Below are 6,093 nucleotides of genomic sequence, written 5' to 3'. Positions count from 1 at the left end.
GTCCCTCATGAATTTAGAGTTTGCACACTTTTGTTTTGGAGGTTTATGATTGGATTGCTTGCTCCTTGTTGTCAGTGTTTATTCTTTCAGCTGCTTAGGCATGTGCAAGTACAAGTTAAAATTTTGTCTTCAGCCCTATTGCATATATTCTTTAAACCTTCATTTTATTTATTTATTTATTTATTTATTTATTTATTTATTTATTTATTTATTTATTTATATGTGGTACTGAGGATCAAACCCAGTGCCACATACATGAAAGGGAAGTGATCTACCACTGAACAACAACCCCAGCCTGCATATATCTTAAAGACCTCTTGACACCATTTAATGTAACTGAAAAACACTATCAAACAACAACAACAAAACACTATTAAATCTTAAGGATAGCTAGTGTTTTTGTTGCTTTTAGATATTTCAAATAATTTTGTTTGGCAATAATTTATGTAGGTTCATTATTTTTGTGGTTATATGTGTCTTGCTTTTACATAAGCTTCCACTTTCCCAAACACCACATCATTCTCCCAGAGCGAATAAAGGCATAATTGTAAATTTTCACACCATCATGGGAAATCCAGAGTTACTGAGAATTCCAAACATTCAACTTGACATTTAGCATATATAGGTGAGACCTCTGTGGAGCCAAATTTGGGGGAGAGGGATGAATAAGAAAGACTGTGAGAAATAGGTGATATAAACCTGATACTCTTGGGGAATCCATACATAAAGAGGTTCATGGATAATCCAATTTCACTAGTACTCAGTTCATTTTCAATTACCCTGAAAGTTGAAAATATCATAAGTCAAAATGCATTTAGTACACCTAATCTACTCAACAGTCCAGCCTACCAATACAGTACAATGCAGAATTTGGTTATTTATCCTTAAGATGGTGTGGTTGACTGGGATCTGCATCTTTGCTGTAGCTGCCCGGCATCCTAAAAGATTATCATACCACATATGATTAATTATAGAAAAGGAAAAATTCAGAATCAGAATTGTTATACTCAATGTATATCACTTTTACACTTTTACACTAATGTAAAGTTTAAAAACAAGTCAAACTATCATTATGTCCTTGCCCATCTCCCTCCCTCTCTCTCTCTCTCTCTCTATATATATATATATATATATATAGAGAGAGAGAGAGAGAGAGAGAGAGAGACATGATTTTTTTTTTGAGCACCAGGGAATGAAATCAGGGGCACTTGATCACTGACCCACATCCCCAGTCCTATCTTTTATTTTATTTAGAGACAGAATTGCTTAGCATTTTACTATTGCAGAGGCTGGTTTGAACTCAAGATCTTTCTGCCTCAGCCTCTGGAACCACAGGAATTAGAAGTGTGTGCCACTGCACTTAGCTTATATTAAGTTCAAAATGTTTAGCAGTTACTCACTATTATATGTCAGGCATAACTCTTGTGAGTATTAGGAATATAGATTTGCATCCATTCAGAAAGACACTTCTTCATCTCCTGTACTACCTTTATTTATAAAGAATTAAATTATTTATTTTGCTGTTGTTAAAATTCAGAACCAAGACAAATCGTTTAAATAAAATTTTGTTTACTGTAATTTTAGTATTGATGATGGATGCAAGGGCAATGAAAACATTATAGAAGCAAATCATGTCTGGAATAAATGAGGAGAAATAAGTAGGAGATAGGTACCGAATTTCAAAGTGCCTATCGTACAGCATAGAAAATGAAGTTTATGCCTAAACTTAATGGTATTCTTTTGTTTTGTTTTGTTTTGTTTTTTAAAAAATAGTGTTTTATTAACTACCACACTGTTATAATACACTTGAAACATACAATAAGGTAGCCTTTAAATCTGAGGTGGTTTTAAAGATAACAAATGAACAGAATTCCAAATTTCTGAAGTAGGTGAACTGCTGCAGTTATAGGTATACATTTAGGAAAATTGTATAGCTCTTACAAGACCATCAATGTCACTTTATTTTGTACATTTTTAATTGAAAATATAAACAATAATTAAAAAATAAAAAGAAAATACAGCATAATAAAAAACATACGTTTCTCAATTAAATGTATTGGATACATATAAATTTTAAGGGAAGAAGCAAAAAAAGAAAAATGGTTGATATTTAAGTGCAGACTGACTACCTACACAAAAAAAACAAACAAAAAAACTTGAAAAATATCATAAAACATCTAGTTTTCTATGACTAATATCCATATGGTTGGAGTATTGTCACTATGGAAGTGATTTTGTTATGTTTGCATATGTTATACTTTATTGGTAATTTACATGATGGCTTTTAAGGCCCTGGCAGACATGGTTTTTGGAAACAAGATTGGATAAAAATCACCGCTAAGACGCAATACACCTTATTTATTTTTCTTTCTTTCTTTTTTTTTTTTTTTGGTCCTCCAATATTCAAGAAAAGGGCTAATTCACTATAACATTTTCTTAGCACCCAAATGCTTCAACCTATACATTTTAAACTTTTTTTAAACATTGGTTATATTTCCCAACTTCGTTATTGAAAGAATATTAACAAGACATTATTTTGGCAAATTAAATCTTAAACATGGCTTTTCAACAGGATTTAAAAGGTGACTATCTCTAGAGTTTCATGTTAAAATGTAGTTTTCAAAATCTTACAAGAGTAATGCTTAAAATATTGTACATAGTTAACCTAATTAAAATAATTAGCTTCAAAATGACAAATTGATAAGCTAAGTAAAGCCTACACTATGTAGCATTTGCTTGGAAACTTGATTTGTCAGTTATGCATAATAAAAATTCCAGTCATCAAGAAAATTACAAAAATTTTTATCATAACATGATTTCTTTCACCCACCAACTTTTTTTTTAATCTTACAATAGATAAATACCAACATGTTCTCATTTTTACACTAAACCACACAGGATTGATGCATTTGGTTAGACTACCATTCGCATTGTTAACTTCAATTTTCTCTTTATATAACTTGGTAAAATTTCATTTTTTCTAGATTCCAAAAGTACCTACAAAACCCATGCAATTTTAGCATTTTAATATACTATGGAATATCATACAAAGTAAGGCATTTCAGTGTCATGTATAACCAAGTTACTGTCAATCCAAAAATGTTTGCACATCAATAAAAAGATATCTAAGAGCTTAGGAACAATATTCTTCTCACTACTGTATAAAAATAACCACAATGAATAAGTATTTGTGTAATATTTACTCCATTGTCTTATTTTCAGAAACTATCACAAGCTGTAAAGGTATTTCAGTGTTGGTAAGAATATCCTGATTGCTGGTGGCAGAAGTATTAACAGTTCCTATCCCTGAAACAGAACCTTGTTTAATATTTGCAAGGATAAGTGTTGTTCCTCCTGCAGTTATCAGAATATCATCTTGCCCAGCTTCCACAGAGGCTATCACTGTACTGCTAGAGTGGATAACTTTTTTGTTTTGATGTGTTTTAATATGTTTGGCAAGGTGGTCACTTCTCATAAAACGTTTTGAACATTCTGGACAAACAAATTTCTTCTCACCTGTATGTGTCCTTCTGTGCCTCTGTAATTCATCACTTCGAGTAAATCTTTTGCCACAGAACATCTAGTTACAAATAAAAGGGCGCTCTCCAGAATGCCAACACAGATGCACTCTCAGATGTGAGGTCTTCCCATAGACTTTACCACACCCTGGTATATGACAAATGTGTTGCTTCTTTTTCCCAAGATTGGTACCTCTCCCATCGCCTTCTTTACAGTTGGGACAGGTGCAAGCTACCCTCCGTAGTCTTTTTCCTTCTTGATGTTGTTGGTCCCCTTCTTCATCTACCACCTGTACTCTTAAGTGTGTTAGATCATTGGTATTTAATGTAGAATCACCACTGAGCTGCCACTCTTCAGGATCAGGTTCTTCTTCCTTGATCCTAATATCTGCAGGACTGTCAGCATTCTCTCCTGGATGTAGCTGTATACCAGTAGAATCTATAGAGTTTACTGTAACTGTCTGTAGATTTGGCAACTGACCAGTGCTTAGACTAACTGGAGTTGAAGTCAAGGCTCCACCTGCTGCAACTTGACCAAGTGTGAGTGTCTGGACAGGCGTCAAGGTTATTTGTTGGGCAGCAGTATTCTGTATTTGCAAATTCTGCAAGTTCTGGACCCCTTGTACTTGAAATGTTTGCCAAGTTATCTGTCCAGAAGGGGTCACTGTCTGTGCCTGAATTAAAAAGGTTCCAGGATTCAGCTGCAACTGAAGATTTTGCAAAGCCTGTTTTGACAATATATTTTGACCACTGGCTTGCACACCATGGATTGTCTGTGGTGTAATACCTTGCACAATTTGGGATTGACTGGTTGGCTGCTGCGAATCTTGAAGCTGTAGATGTTGTACAACAGGCTGTGCTGTAGAAACCTGAATATTCTGAGCCTGTGTCTCCTTGGAAACAGGTGACTAGATATAATTTCCCTGAAGATCTGAAGAATGAACTTGCCCACTAGAATTAGTCAAGCTATTTGTATTTTGTTGTAATATACCTGTACTATCTATCGTAACAGGCAACTGTGATGAAGAGGATGTTGGCACAAATAAATCTGTATCAGTATTAGTTTCATTAATATCAGGAGAAACCCGCTCACCAGTCCTTTCTGAATTGTCTGAACTATCCATAGCTTGTCCTGTGTTTATCAAATGTCCATCGGCATTAATGCCTGCAGTCATTGTCTCAGAACTGCCCGAGAGTCCCAAAGAATCTAGATCGACACTATTGATTGGTACAAAGGTAATATTTCCTGGCAGACCAAGAGGCACATTAGCAACTACTTGGGTTTGGCCAGGAAAAGATGAACCACCAATTGCAACTCCCTGAACGTGGACTTGACCAGTCTGTGGTATGAGACTCTGGATATTAGCAGGAGGTGTTCCAGAGGCAAGTAAGGTTTGATTAGAGCCAGGAATGATCTGAATTTGACTGCTTTCTTGATTTATACCCCCATTATCTGAAGAGCCTGTGAAACCAATCTGAACCTGCTGACCATCTGTTGAGTGAATCTGTGGTATTACTTGATATTGAACATTGGGCACTGTACCATTTGATGAATCTGATCCTGGTGCAACTGAAAATATTTGTTGATTCTGCAAATTTTGAAGGGGAAGGACATACTGCCCACTAGAAGTAGCAGCACTTGGAATCTGTACTAGATTACCAGCTTCATCTTTTATAGTTGTAGGTGTGGCTGGCAAAACCTCCCATCGGTTTGGTGCTCCTCCTAACTGGGCAGAAGCCAAATCACCTGTCGCTCCGGCGGCGGCGTCTGGGGCCCCGGCTGCTGCGGCTGCCTCCTCCTCGTCGCCCGGCGATGGCGGCCTTATTTTCCTGCAGGTAGCGGCCAACAGAGCAAGCGGTGACGGCTGAGGGTCCTGGGCCGCCGCCGCAGCCCCAGCCACCGCGCCCTTTCCGTGCTGCTGCTGCTGCATATACTTGCCCTGGCTGCCACCGCCGCTGCCGCCGCTGGCTGTCCACGTCCAAGGCAGCTATTTCCTCTTGTTTCACGGGCTTTTCTGGAGCTGCAGGCACACCGCGGGGGGGCGGGGGGAGGAATGCCGGGGGGAGGGGAGGGAAGGGGGCCCGCGGGCCATGGGGAAATTACTCCCTCCTAGCCCGACCGAGGCCCCTTCCCCTCCCCCACCCCAATGGTATTCTTTTGAACAAGTAGAATGCCATCCTTCATGTTGGGCAGGGAAAAATTTATTCTTTAGATGTTTTTATATCATATAAGGGTACACATATTGCTTTCCAAAAAGCAATAATTTGGTCCCAGAATACAGCATGAAATCTTAGTTTAAAATAAAATGATTTTGTTTCCACTTACACTGAAATTTTTTTACTGGAGTAACTTGCTATGATGAAGTTTCCTATTATTTTTATCCATTTTTTCACATTTATCATATGGTAAGACAAGAAAATACCCAATTTGTTTTGAGAGTGCTTCTTAAACTATTGATTGAGAAGTTAAAAAAAATCCCTCAATAAGGGAAATATAAACAAAACCAGTTTAAAACATTAATTTATCTTGTATAACAGATATTCTCAATTTCATATGAGACATATTTATTCCCAA

The 6,093-nt window shown here is 37.0% G+C and overlaps 1 pseudogene; it reads right to left on the bottom strand.

The window, feature by feature from the left end:
- Positions 1-1,958: 1,958 nt before the first annotated feature.
- LOC144369927 (transcription factor Sp3 pseudogene) lies at positions 1,959-5,506 on the bottom strand (annotated as a pseudogene).
- Positions 5,507-6,093: the final 587 nt, after the last annotated feature.

The sequence above is a fragment of the Ictidomys tridecemlineatus genome, chromosome 13 (assembly GCF_052094955.1).
Source record: "Ictidomys tridecemlineatus isolate mIctTri1 chromosome 13, mIctTri1.hap1, whole genome shotgun sequence".
In the NCBI taxonomy this organism is placed as follows: domain Eukaryota; kingdom Metazoa; phylum Chordata; class Mammalia; order Rodentia; family Sciuridae; genus Ictidomys; species Ictidomys tridecemlineatus.
The sequence above is the reverse complement of the archived record's forward strand: the minus strand, read 5'-3'. Positions and strand labels throughout refer to the sequence as shown.